The sequence below is a fragment of the Rattus norvegicus genome, chromosome 7 (genome assembly GCF_036323735.1).
Source record: "Rattus norvegicus strain BN/NHsdMcwi chromosome 7, GRCr8, whole genome shotgun sequence".
Classification (NCBI taxonomy): Eukaryota; Metazoa; Chordata; class Mammalia; order Rodentia; family Muridae; genus Rattus; species Rattus norvegicus.
The window spans coordinates 75900688-75915735 of record NC_086025.1 but is presented as its reverse complement, the minus strand read 5'-3'; the positions used below and the strand labels follow the sequence as shown (position 1 = coordinate 75915735).

Genomic DNA, 15048 nt, shown 5'->3' with positions numbered 1-15048 from the left:
AGACTTTCAACCCTGTTGTAAAACTCTAAAAGGTCAGGATTCAAATTGAACATGCATAGATCAGTAACATTTTTGTACATCAGCAACAAGCCTGCTGCGAAATTAGAGAAATTATCCATTTGTCTGTGTGTGTGTGTGTGTGTGTGTGTGTGTGTGTGTGTGTGTGTGTGTGTGTGTGAGTGTCTTTAAGATGTCACAGAGAGACCCTTTTTTTTGTATTTTAGCTATAAAATTTGCTGAGGACCAGCCTAGGCTTGGTTGGCGGCTCCTAGGGAAGGAGTGTTGGAAGCAGCAGACAAAACAAGTTGATGTCAATAATGGGTGCAAGCTGACAACTCAGTGGTCTTCTAGAGATAGCTCTCTAGATAGTTCTTTAGCTAGATCATGGATTTTCTGACTTCAATCAGAAGCATTCTAGGAGAGCTGTAATAGCTCTCTGGATAGTTCTTGGTTTTCCAATTAAAGTCAGAAAACCTACCAGACAAAATTCTAACAGAGCTGTAAGAGGTCTGTAAATAGATTTTTGGCTTTCTGACAGAAAACCTACTGGACAAAATTCTCAAAGACCTATGTTAGCTCTCTAAGGAGTTCTCTCTAGTTAGCTTCTCTTGCAGACTAAAGCCTTCTCTTTTATTTATGTATGAATTCAGTTACTTAACTAGGATTCCCTATTGAAATCAACATTTTAGGACCTCAGCCCTTGATTCTTAGAAATTGACAGCAAGTACAATTTTTTTTAAAACATAGCAAATAAATTCAGAGATTGAATTGCTTTTGTAAACATAAACAGTAAGCTTAGCTGGGTGGGATCTTGCCCTGAGATGACGCTCTAGATCTCTTTATCTCCTTCTTTAATATCTTTCTGAAAAGCTGGCTCATTAGTGCAGCTGCCTCTGTTCTTTTAGGTCCATGAAGCCCCTCATACATGTTTATATTTTTCAAAACCTATTTTTAATAAGGATTTTCAAATGCTTTAGCCCCTCTTTTAACCCAGCACCCACCGGAGATAGTGGGAAAGAAAGGTTGATGAGCAAAGGAGAATGTGGAACTGTTTAGAAATAGTTCTCTGGAGCAAATCCAATCTGCATTTTAATGATACTAGCAGTTTACTTCAGCAGTTGTAGCCTGATCCACTTGTAAATACCATTCATGAATTAGCATGGCAATTTGATTCAGAAGAAACCACAAGATTATGCCAATCAGTTCTCAGAAACAGCAAGAAGCTGTCAGAAAACTACCAGAAATTCTTTGGTGGTGTTTTGCTGTATGAAGTCATGAGAAATGATGGCCAGCAAAGAGTGGCAAGGCAAACAAATACCATAGAGCATCTTCAGCAAAGACTGGTGTCAACAAAGTCCAACAATGGCCTGCAAAGGCAAGGTGAACCAATGCTATACGGTTAAAGCATTGTTCACTGTCTGTTGGGTTATATTTATACCCTTTCCAAATATCATGTGTTCTCTCAAGCATCTTCTCTAGCAAAATACCTTATGTCCTATTTCCAGGCTGCTTCCAGAAAAACACCACATGCTTGTTCTCAGTAAAACATCCTCTCACGTGTCTACTTCAGCAAAATCATCCCCTCATAAGACAGTTTCAATAAAAACATTGTGTGAGGCAACTGAGCCTCCAAAGAAACCAGAAATTTCCACTTCACCCTCATATAATTTATATTGCATTCTTATGTTTTGCATAGTTGAGAAATCCTGTAAGGGATAGCTCTTACACTGATTTATGTATTCTTGAATTCATGTTTTTAGAGTTCTTTCCCACAGTCTTAAGGGTTGTCGTGAAGGGCTCAGCATCACAGAGACACATTGTTGGTTCCCAGAATGGTGCTATTTTTGATTATTACTGAGTCATTAACCTGGCAGCGGAGGACATTCTCTCAAAGGAGGAGCAAAATGTAAAATGCATACATTATTATACAAACAATCGTTATGCCTACAGCAACCATCAACACTTATAGAGGACCACAACCTGCTTGCCCTGCTCCAGAGGTGGAAATCCTGCCATGCCATCCCTTTCATGTCCATGCAGGACCTGGAAAAAATTAAATAACAATAAATTCATAAAATAGTAGCACTAGGAAAAAATATCTAGGAGTAAAATCTAATTAAAGCACTTAAAGATTTCTATGGTGAAAATTATAGGCCAAAACTGTTCTAAAAGTACAAAAGACCCTCCATATCTGAAGCAATCTTGAAATGAAAGACCAATCCTAGAGTTACACAGTATCTAATTTCTAACTAGACTCTAAAGCCAAAGTAACAGAACATCATTGTATTGGAACATAAACAGACAGGTAAATCAATGGGATTAAATACAAATCCAGAAGTAAATACGTGAAGCTATAGGCATCTGTTTCTCAAAAAGGTAACAAAAACATACATTAGAGGAAAGACAGCTTCATTAACAAATGATATTGGAGTCATCTGGGGCATGGTGGTACATTCCAGTGATCCCAGAACATGAAAGGTCAAGGTAGATAGATCATAAATGCAGTGCCAGCCTGGTCTATATAGAGTTCCATTCTCGCATGGGTTACATATTGAACCCTTAACCACAGCAAAGGAACTAACCAACAGAGTGACTAGGCAGTCTCCAGAATGGGAGGAAAAAATACATAGCACCTCTAAAAAGCTGAAAAAAGATGAAGGTGATGACATGATGATAAAGGAGGAGGAGGAGGAGGAGGAGGAGGAGGAGGAGGAGAAGAAGAAGAAGAAGAAGAAGAAGAAGAAGAAGAAGAAGAAGAAGAAGAAGAAGAAGAAGAAGAAGAAGAAGAAGAAGAAGAGGCCAAAAGAGCATGTAAATCAATTGATAAATTGGCAAGTGAACTTCTCAGCATGGCCAGTAAAAAAAGTGTTTAACATTTTTTACCACAAAAATACAAATAAAATCCTATCTCACTGTAGTCAGAATGACCATCATCAATAAATCAAAACAACCTCAATGACAAATACTGGTTGAAGATATTGTGGGATAGGAAAGCCTTCTAGACTGTTGATGGGATTGTGAAATGGCTCAGCCACTATGGGCATTGCTATGGAAGTTCCACAGAAGCTGAAAATAGAACACCATGTGATCCAGATATGTAGTCTCCTAATTTATACTCCAGGGACTGAAAAATCATCATACAGTAAATGATATCTACATACCCATGTTTCAGCATGGTCTACTGAAAACATTCAGATTACAGAGTCAGCCTATGTACTTGTCACAAAAAATGTGTACTGTATATGGCATTATATACACAATGTGATGTTACTCATATACAAATAGGTATATTATCTCACATTCAAGGGAATGGATGCGATAGATGATTATTTTAAGTGAAGAAAAGAACAAACACAGAAAGACAGGTATCATAGCTCTTTTTCTTTTTCTCCTCAAATGTGAGTCCGAGGGAAGGGTGGAGATGACAAAATGGAGGCTACATTGCCAGGGAAAACACAGACTAAATAAAGAGAGGAGGTAAGCTTGTCCACCGGAAGTGTGCACATGATGGAAGTGCATCACATATGTGAATGAGTGTCACCACAGCACAGTGCTTTGCACTGTAGTATAGCCGAAGAGGATTAATTAGATGAGCTGGTAGCCTAAGACAGATGGCAGATTTATGTTTCACAAAGAGGGCTAGAAAATAGTGTAACAAAGACAATGTCCTCATGTTATGATTGCCTACTCAGTATCTAGACTGACTGGGTTCCTCTCAAGCCTTATTTTTGTGAGACGCCTGAACAAAATAAAATCATCTCAGAGGAGCAGCGTTTGCTGTTGGTAGTCTGAGAACCCTGTCACATGAAATGCGAAGGAAGAAAAACTGGAGCTATTCATGCCAGAAAATAAGAAAGTCATAAAGAGCTCCAAATACTTCAACTTTTTTTTTTATTATTATTAACTTGAGTATTTCTTATATACATTTCGAGTGTTATTCCCTTTCCCAGTTTCCGGGCAAACATCCCCCCCCCCTCCCCTTCCTTATGGGTGTTCCCCTCCCAACCCTCCCCCCATTGCCGCCCTCCCCCCCACAGTCTAGTTCACTGGGGGTTCAGTCTTAGCAGGACCCAGGGCTTCCCCTTCCACTGGTGCTCTTACTAGGATATTCATTGCTTCCTATGAGGTCAGAGTCCAGGGTCAGTCCATGTATAGTCTTTAGGTAGTGGCTTAGTCCCTGGAAGCTCTGGTTGCTTGACATTGTTGTACATATGGGGTCTCGAGCCCCTTCAAGCTCTTCCAGTTCTTTCTCTGATTCCTTCAACGGGGATCCTATTCTCAGTTCAGTGGTTTGCTGCTGGTATTCGCTTCAACTTTTGTAGGGCTGTCTGGTGCTGTAATCCCACTACATTTTGCAACATTATATTTTAAGTGGTATAATTTCTCTATATTAACTACTATGGGTTCCTAATTTTAATTATATAATTCACTCTTCTGTGCCTGACCTCACAGTACCTACCATATATATCACTGTACTCCTCTATCACAGACATCTTTTTCCTATATATTTTCTGTTTTGTATTACTTTAATGTATAAAATTCAAACTCTTGTTCCCCAACTAACGAAAAAGCTCACTTAACAACGTAGTCACTAGCAATATACAGACTAAATGCTGCAAGTTTCTCTTCGTACAAGAAAGGCCTGGACACTAAATCCATAGATTCACAGGCCATTGGAAACCGGCTTCACTGTCTAGAACATTAACCCCCCGCCACTGAAGTTGTGGAAGGAAAATTGGTTCCTTTGATTTTATAGGACCTAAGTCTATTATAAATTGCATTAGGCACCAAGGGGAAATCCTGGCTTATTTAATTGAAATGTCTCAGCATGGATGAATCCAGGTAATCACACAATGTCTACAGGAACACTATCTCCTCCAGCCACACAGTCTGTTTCTCTGTTTTGGCCCCATTCTCAGGCTGGTTGTCTCCAAGAGGAAGCAATGTGGCTTCCAGAAGTCCCAGGATTATATCCTGTCTGATTAGCAACCCCAGAGAAAAGAGAGTTGTTATTTTACAAACATTCCAGAAATATTCTTAGGATTAGCTCTGTTTCATTTGGCATGAAACACATGAACACCCTGAGACTATCCCCGAGGCTTAAAGATGAGTTGCTTTCAATGGCTGCCTCTGTGTCCAAGGAAAAGTCACATCTACTGCTTAGGACAGAATTGAAGTCAGTCACACTGAAAGAATGTAACTTGATATTGTATGTGATAGTGTTCTCCAGAATGAAATAGTGGAGCAGTAAACAAGACAAGAGAAACAATGTTGGAAAGACAACATTCATGGAACTGTGATTGATGATGCTTAAGGTTTTTGTAACTGGAAAAAAAACTGCCTGATTTGTAAGAACTTGTCTCACCCTGAACATACTTTCAATGAGCAGATCATTATCCATGGAGTAGGAAGATCCTGGCCTATCAGCTAGCTTGGATTGAGTGCAAAAAGATCTGCTTTTGACCAACACAAAACAGGAGAGGAGAGGAAGCTAGAACCTGACTTGAGACCAGAATGAGCATGAGTGACTAGACAGGCCCAGCTTCAGAGCCTGCTCTGGTGATCCCAGCCTCTAGTGGCTACTGCAGAAACATTGACTTCTGTGATAAAACTCTATAACAATTATAACCAAACACCAAGAGACCTCATGATACTCATTGATGGCAAGGAATCCACATCTCTAAAGCTAAGTCTGTCATTTGTTTTGATATATTGTCTTTCTCAGGATAATCTTTGAACTTTAATAAGTCTTTTTGCTAGTACACATTCTAGCTGAATCTAAACTGGAATTTATAGTTTTGTCACAACAGTAAAATGAAAGATGGATAGCACTTCACCACCACAGCCTTCTCTTTTCATACAGCAATCAGAAAGCCTCCTTCAAGCTTTGGAAGAGAATGGCCAAGTAAAAGGGAGATGGAGTGGTCTCATAGACCCAACCTGGTTCCAGGGAGTTTAAGTGTCCTGCGTGTAAGTAAGTAAAGTCAGTAGGCAATTATAATAAAAATTTTAATGAGTTATTGGGACATTTATTTATGGTGTCATTACGCTCAGATGACCAAGTGATGTAAGTTCCTGGAGTGAGTGGAATTCCTTATATTTCCCAAAGGACAGCAGCTTGCCATGATGAGACTGTAAATGCTATAAAAATAAATAAATAAATAAACAAATAAATAAATAAATAAAACCAAGCCCCAAAACCCTCATTTATTAAGGATGTTTACTGTTAAATTCTAGGTGATTTTTAGTGGTAAATAATATTTATGTCTAACAATTGTGTCTGAGCCTAAAAGCATATGTGAGTCTGTATCTCTGTGGTGCGTTTGTGTGTATAGTGTTGTGGTCATCTACAGAAAAGGAGAGGTGGGTAAAAGTTGACTTCAGAGCTACAGGCAGAGTACTATCAGCCCAAGTAGCTTGCTTCTTTCCGTACTGAACAGGGAATGTTGGTATTGGGGCAATAAGCTATAAGCTATTGTGACATGAGGATATGAGGCTAAGGGAGTGGAACAGAAATGAAACACTTTGCTTCCTTGGCTGAAGCTTTAGCTATTAAAAATTAGGGCTGGGAATGTCCCTTGGCAAGAGAGGTGCTGCTTTGCAGCTTTGCCTCCGATGACTGTGGCTTTGCCTAGACTACTGGGGAGGCTTCTTTCATAACCTTCTCATTTGTATCACATTATTTTTACAATGTGAAACATGATGCCTCCCTCTTGAGCATGTGTAATGAGTGGAAGAGGGCACGTTCTATGTGTAGTTATTAAAATAATACTGCCTAGTGTTATGCGAATGCTTCCCATGTGCAAAGTACTGTTCTGCATTTTTGTGTCCATTTTTCACATAATGAACCTACATTAACTTCTCCAGAAAAGGTGTCATTTCCATTACTAATCCTGTTTCGTAGATGATCAAACTAGGAAGAAAGTGCCTTGATGCCTCTTCAAGGCTCTCACACCTAGCAAATAATAAAGGTAAGGTGTGAATTCAAGCATCGTGGCAGCTCAAAACTAATCCAGATCACTATAAACACATGCAGTTGGCAACCTTTGACACACTCACAGTGAACTCCTCTCCCCACCACTAATATCTTTCAACCTCTTTCTCTTGTCGGTGGGCTGGTTGTACACTCACTAAGGAACAGAATAAAGGAAAAATAATGAGACATTATTTCCAAGATTGAGTTATAAAAAACTGGCTTCCACCATGATTTTCCATTCATCCCTTTGTCTCCATCTCACTCTCTCTGCAAAAAGAACCCGATGTCTTGCTGTATAGTACACATGGAGATGCCCATAAGGAATGGTGAGCAACTGAGGCCTTGTTCTAACAGCCTATATGGATCTGAGTCTGGGTAGGAAGTGTTCAAGTGAACTGGAAAGTTAAGTACTGAGGTGTCCAAAGTCTTGTCTGAGAGCTTCACTGTACCCACAAGGGAGGTACTGAGAAAGAGACAACCAGCTGAACCACACTAGAATTCTTCACCTACTGGAAACAGGGAGGTGTTAATAATTTTAAAGTGGCATTTTCATGCAGAATAATGCATACATTGAGCACCCCTGCCTTCTTCCTCATTCTCCTCCCACTTCCAGCTAGTCCTCTTTGTTTCCCAATTTTGCTTTTGCTTTCACAGCATAGGTACAGATATGATTTTGTGTATCTAGAATGTTTAGGTCCCACATGTGAGAGGAAACAAGAGGTATCTTTCTTAGGGTGGTGGTTGGTTGCCACAAATCAGGATTGTACAAGAAACCTGATTGCCCTAATCAAGTGGCATTTTCTGGTGGTATCCCAGATAGAAGAGGGCATGGACAAAGGGAGATTATGTACCCCATTTCCCCTTGAACTTGCCTGCCTTGCCTCTGTCTAGCTGTTGATTGGGTTCTTTTCCTCAGTCTTAGCTCTTGATGGTGTCCCACAGAGTGGTGGTACTGATTCCAGTAGTACTCTTTGTTCCCCGTTGGGAACATTTACAAGGCAGCTTTAATTAGGTACTGATCTTGGGCTGAACTAACTGCCCATTGGATCCCCTGGCCTCCAACTCCTTCTCTGTCCTCCCAATTCCTAAAGTCAGGAGATTTGCTGTGGTCCTCAGTAAGGACCATTGACAACTGTTGTAAAAAATTCTTAGTTTTTGAGTGGTGGTAAATCATGTTTTAAACTTGAGAGTCCAAGTGCAAGTAATGATGTGATTTTCTGTTATAGTTAAGCTTTAAAAGAGTCTAGCTATCTGGTGTTGAAAGCACTGAGCTGTCCTTTTTTTTAATGTTTACTTTCTTGGTTTCTGAGAAATGTTGTGGACATGTTCTGGTAGTAGCAACCCACATTCTTGCAGGAACTCCCCAAATGAGAGGGACAGAGGCCATGAGTACAGAGGTCAGAGTTACGCAGAATGCTGGAATTTAGATCAGTGTAAGCATGTTGGGATGTAGCAAGATGATTTTCATTCCTGGAAGAGATGAGAAATACTTTGTACTTGTGATGCTTAATATTGCTCACTTGGAAAACCCTAGAAATAAGCCTCTAGGCTGTCTATGAGCGATTTTTAGATTAGGCACTTTCAGTTAAAAGGTCAGTGCCCAACCTGGCTCTCTCGGCATGCTCACGGCTTGAACAAGAAAGAGAAAGTGAGCTGAGCATGAGTATTCATTTCTCTGCTTGCTGCCAGTAGATGAGATATGACCACGGCCTGAGTACTTTATTCTCTTACTACTATGATATGTTCGTAGTGATGCAGAATCCTCTCAAACCCTTAAGCAGAAATAAAGTCTTTATTCCTTAATTTGCTTCTTGTCAGGTTTTTATCATAGCAACAAGAAAAGCAATTCATTATATACATTTAGTAATATATTGTGTGTTTTCATTAAAAACCATTATATTCTTTATAGAAAGACAAAAGGCAACTATAGAATAAAGTTTGTATGAGTTACTGGGTCATAGGGCACTTGTTCTCAAAGGAGACTGACTTTGAAATCTGATATCTAAGGATTATCACAAATGTGGTTTTTAAGGATTTCTTATTATTATATTATATCTTATTTATTCACTTACTTTACTTATTTATGTGTATACTTGTTTTGCCTGCATGTATGTATGTGTAGTATGTACATGTCTGTTTTCCATGGATATCAGAAGAGGCCATTGGCTCTCCTGGAACTAGAGTTGCAGATGACTGTGAGCTACCTTGTGGGTGCTGGAAACTGAAGACCGGTCCTCAGCCGGCACAGAAACTGTTCTTAATCACTGAGCTATATTTTTAGCCTTGTGACTTTAAGTTCCAAATCAGAAGCAAAAATTTAGATGGAATCAAACAGTGTGAAAAGTTTGTGTTTATTGAAGTGGAACTTCTGGATTCTTTTGAAAGTCAATTATAACAAGTAATGTTTTCCTGGGGCACACTGGTGAAAGGATGTTTTGCTATAACAGACATGTGAAAGGAGGCACGAGGTTCAGATGGAATATAAATATGACCCCACAGACAGTGGGAGCTCGACCACGGGTAGGCTTTGCTCCACCTTGCTATGCTTCACTGATGATACACATGTATTGATTTGGCTCACACTGCATTGTGGAACTTTGCTTGTGGTGACGTCATAGAGAGAAACTCACCAGTGAACTTCTCATTAGGATTCTATAGCGTCTTGCTGCTTCAGCTCGGGTGGGCGATGAGCCTCGTAATTTTTTCCCCTTCTTTTTTTTTTATTCGATATTTTCTTTATCTACATTTCAAATGTTATCCCCCTTCCTGGTTTACCCCTCTGGAAACCCCTATCACAGCCCCCGATCCCCTGCCTCCATGAGGTGCTCCCCACCAACCCACCCACTCCCTCCTGCCTCCCCCACCTCCGGGATTCCCCTACACTGGGGCTTCCGGCCTTCATAGGACCAACGGCTTCTTCTCCCATTGATGCCTGACAAGGCCATCCTCTGCTATGTATGCTGCTGAGGACATGGGTCACTCCATGTGTACTCCTAGGTTTGGTCCATGGGAGCTCTGAGATGTCTGGTTGATTGATATTATCCTCCCCCACAATCTATGGGGTTGTAAACCCTTCAGCTACCTCAGTCCATTCTCTAACTCCCTTATTTGGGACACCGTTCATTTTCAGTCCAATGATTGGCTGCAAGCATCTGCCTCTGTATTTGTCAGACTCTGGTAGAGCCTTGCAGGAGACAGCTATATCAGGCTCCTGTCAGTGTGCACCTCTTGGCATCCCCAATAGTGTCTGGGTTTGGTGACTGCTTGTGGGAAGTATCCCCATGTGTGGCACTCTCTGGATGGCCTTTCCTTCAGTCTCTGATCCACACTTTGACTCCACATTTCCTCCTGTGAGAATTTGTTCCCCCTTCTAAGAAGTACTGAAGCACTCACACTTTGGTCATTCTTCTTGAGTTTCATGTGGTCTGTGAATTGTATCTTGGGTATTTTGAGCTTTTGGGCTAATATCTACTTATCAGTGAGTGCAGATCATGTGTGTTCTTTTGTGATTTGGGTTACCTCACTCAGGATGATTTTTCTAGTTCCATCCGTTTGCCTAAGAATTTCATGAAGTCATTGTTTTTAAAAGTTGAGTAGTACTCCCTTATGTAAGTGTACCATATTTTCTGTATTCATTCATCTGCTGAGGGACATCTGGATTCTTTCCAGCTTCTGGCAATGATAAATAAGGCTGCCATGAATATAGTAGAGCCATGTGTCCTTGTTATATGTTGGAGTATCTTTTGGGTATATGCCCAGGAGAGTTATAGCTGGGTCCTCGTGTAGTACTATATCCAATTTTCTGAGGGACCTCCAGACTGATTTCTAAAGTGGTTGTACCAGTCTGCAATCCCACCAACAATGGTGTTCCTCTTTCTCCACATCCTCGCCAGCATCTGCTGCCACCTGAGTTTTTGATCCTAGCCATTCTGACTGATGTGAGGTGAAATCTCAGGGTTGTTTTGATTTGCATTTCCCTGATGACTAAGGATGTTGAACATTTCTTTAGGTGCTTCTCGCCAATTTGATATTCCTCAGTTGAGAATTCGTTCTTTAGCTCTGTACCCCATTTTTAAAAGTGTTGTTTGATTTTATGGAGTCTACCCTCTTGAGTTCTTTGTATATATTGGTTATTAGCCCTTTTATGTAGGATTGGTAAAGATCTTTTCCCAATCTGTTGGTTGCTGTTTTGTCCTAATGACAGTGTCCTTTGCCTTACAGAAACTTTGCAATATTATGACATCCCATTTGTTGATTCTCGATCTTAGAGCATAAGCCATTGGTGTTCTCTTCAGGAATTGTTCCCCGTGCCCATGTGCTCAAGGCTCTTCCCCACTTTCCCTTCTATCAGTCTGAGTGTATCTGGTTTTATGTGGAGGTTCTTGACCCACTTGGACTTGAGCTTTGTACAAGGAGATAAGGATGGATCAATTTACATTCTTCTCCATGTTGATGGCCTGTTGAACCAGCACCTGCTTTTCTCTCTCTGTTTTTTACTTTTAGTATGTATGTTTGTTTGTTTTGTTTTTGGATTGAACTGCCTATGGTCATTAGTGTGTGGTGTCTGCTGAGTGGACAGGACTAAAACTGCCGATTGTGTTTGGTGTTTGCTAGTGAACTGAGAACAACAAAGACTGGAATCTCTCTAAAGAACTACTTCTAAACAGGTCTACTTCCCTTGTATCTTAATAATCTTTCCTTTCCATGCCCATTATGGGCAGTGGGCTAGAGGGGCAGTTAATCCCCTATTAAAGTAGGTTGAAAAATAGATGCCTACAGTTTATTATTCTGTTATAAATATTAATAGCTTGGAATTTTCTTAGGGTCTACTTTTTCTTCTTTGCAAGGAGATGCACAAACAAATGTTATCTTTGTGAATACTTTCTGTCCCACTAGGCTGACATAAGGAGTCCCGTATCCATTCAAATTTCAGCACCTGATTTGTTTCTTTCTTAGCTGTTTGTAATTTAACATGTTATGAAAATAAATTTATCTGCTTCCTCTTAGGATTTAAGTCATTATCTACTCATCACATTTGAGTTGACTTTTCAGAAAGGGCTCGTGCTTACATGTGTACGATGGTCTCTGTCTGAGCATATCTACTCTTGAATTTGTTGATGTAAATAGAAATTAGTGGTTTCCATATTTAAAATAGCTACATGCTTATCTAAAATGAATGAAAGAATTTTCAAAATTGAAAACTTACAACTTTCATAGTACTTACTTTGGGTTGTTTACCAAGGTCTTACTACCTATGCTCAAATGCTGTATTAATAATTCCTCTGTTATTTAAAGTACTTCACATTACGTTGGGACCACAATTTCATATGCATATGAGCTAAATACAGAGATAGCTGGCTTTCCTGAGGTCCCATAAGAGTTTCATAGCAATGCCATGTCCCAGCCAAATATTTCCCTTCCTAATTCTGGTTATTCTGCTGACCTTACATTGGCAAATGGCCCTGCCATTCTCGCAGCAACCCATCAAGAGAACTAGTGTTTTCCTTTTCCATTATCCTCTCTGCCTAGCCCTGCAGCATTCCCACCTCTCTATATAATTGATCTCAGCAGCTGCAGTGCTCCACTCTAGCTTTTCTGCCTAAGGAACTCTGCACTATGCAAGAGCCAGAGGGATTTCTTTAAAACTTACAAATCTGATTAAGCTATTTTCCAGTTTAATTTCTTTCAATATCTTTCCACAACTCCATTTCTATCTGTTCTTGTATTGTGGAATATTATTTTGATTCCAAGTTGCATTTTCCTCTTATTAAGAACTTGGCTCAAATAATGAGAATATAGATAAAACTATGGAAAGAAAAATACGATGAACTTTCACAGACCAGAATCTGCCTTCAATGATTACCAGTATGTAGCTAATCTTGTTGATCTATTTCACTCATCTCGCCCTAGAACCCTGCTGGTTGAGTTGAAAGCAGATCTCAGTATTCCCCCGAATCCCTGGGATACTAATTTAATTCTTATACTTCATTTCAGATCTGTACTTAGGGGTTCCGACTTACTGACTTGGGAAATAATGTTTTTGGAGAGCAAATTATTGGGTACTGATTTCAAGGTGTTTTTACCCACATTCCAACGACTTAGTTTCCAAAGTCCAAGTTTATGTTTGATAAAGACCTGATTACAGCAGATGGCTAGTTATGACACATTTTATTCAGGATTTATGAACTTACTGGTACTTCTATTCAGTTTTTAAGAATTAAAGCCATAAAAATTTTAATGAGTTCATAAATAGCAAAAGTACAAGAGGTAAGGATAAATTTGTAGTTCATTTACTAGGGATCATATATCTTGAAACCCTTTCATTTTATATAAAATTTCTGTTATCTGTTTAATCACTTATATTTAAGTGCCCTCTGAATCTTTGGGCATTGCTATTTGTATCAAGACAGAATGTTATCTCCATGATTACAGGAGCCACGTTTATACAGTCAGCCTCATGCAATAACTTAAACAAATCCTTGATGCATGAACAAATAAGGAATTGTGAGCAGTGGTTTAGGTGAACAGAAGCAGTAGACACACCCAATTTTGAGTACGGAATGTTATTCTTAAGATTTGATTTCATGCTTTACATAGGTCAATATTCAGTATGCAAATAGCATGCATTGTATATTTCCCTTTTCCTATCCTTTACCTTGTTGATAACAACAGCCAACACATATTGCATTTTACTGCTGTTTGGACTGCTCATTTAGTAAGTGTAACTAATCTAGAGTCTGGTATGTTCTGTTATTCCACACATTTTTCTGGGGGGGGGGTGGCAATGCTCAGTGTTGGCAGAGTGCCAGACTAACCCCCTGGCAGTGGGACTTTTGAGTGTGTACATTAGCTGCTAGGCTCATAGGCTCTTTTATTGATGATTACTTAATGCCTCTTTTTTGTTTTAGAATACACAAAAAACACTGCTTTAACCACTTCACGTTAACATAAACTTTTCTTATATATTAGTGTGTGTTGAATGAAACACAGATACTTATTTATTTAATATTAATTTAATTTAATTTAATTTAGGATTAATTTAGATTTCCTTAGTACATCCTGATGGATAGAAATGAAGAGTTAAATAAAATGTGATAGGTATCAAAGTTCCCGCGCGCGCGCACGCGCGCACACACACACACACACACACACACACACACACACACACGCTCCTGTGGGAATGCACATATATTTATGCATGTATATGCATGTGCTCCTGTATGTTTATGCATGTGGAGGTATTGAGGATTCTCTTCCATCACTCTTCTATAGCCCTTTAGGCTGGCTTGCTCAATCAAACTCAGAGATCAACAATATGACTAGTAACATTAGTCAACTTACTCTGGTGATCAAGCAGAACTGAATTACAGACTGGCCACTACACCTATCTGACATTTATGCAGCTTCTGGGAGTCTATCCTCCAGTTCTCATGCTGCCAGGGAAGAAGGCACTTTAACCACTGAGACTTCTGCCATAAGTTTCTTAGAGAATGTAAAAAAAAACATAAGAATGGTGATTTTATAGAGATATATAAAGAAGGACATTGAGATGTTCAGCATTTATTTTTCTGTCTTTAGTTAGACTCATTCCTCCTGAGTCCAGAGTTTAAATTAAACCACAGTATATTTTAGGACTGGGTTGGTTTGTATGTCACAATTAATCAAAACACTGATATTTCCCTATATCAGAAAACTATTTTTATCTTAGCACCTTCTAGCATGATTTCTTGTTAAGTACTTAGATTCAGTGAAATAGAGATATTTGTATGAAAGCATTTTCTAAGCTGGAAATACTTAGACTATCTTGATTTACATTTCATTCTAAAACACTTTACACATGAATGACCTAATACGTTATGAGTAATATTGGTATCAAACTCTTTTAAATATGTATGTCCATAGCCTGTAGGCAGAGTGGTCTTCTGCATTTCCTTAATTATGTGAAAATGATGAAGATAGATTAGAACAAGTGTTGCAATGATGCTGTATTTCATGGTATCCTTAGGATTTCAGTTACTTTTAAACTAAGTTTCTCCAACTTGTGATTTTTAGCTATCATTTTCCCCTATAAC

The 15048-nt window shown here is 39.3% G+C and overlaps 1 long non-coding RNA gene and 1 other non-coding gene across 2 annotated transcripts in view; both read right to left on the bottom strand.

Annotated features, from left to right (window-relative positions):
* Positions 1-446: 446 nt before the first annotated feature.
* LOC120093933 (U7 small nuclear RNA) lies at positions 447-509 on the bottom strand. The gene has a single exon (XR_005487645.1). It is a non-coding gene; the product is annotated as a U7 small nuclear RNA (small nuclear RNA).
* A 391-nt stretch (positions 510-900) lies between these two features.
* Positions 901-15048, bottom strand: part of LOC134479718 (uncharacterized) — a 171070-nt gene continuing 156922 nt past the window's right edge. The window contains exon 3 of the long non-coding RNA XR_010053381.1: positions 901-2043. This is a non-coding gene — a long non-coding RNA (uncharacterized LOC134479718). The remainder of the gene's footprint in view (positions 2044-15048) is intronic.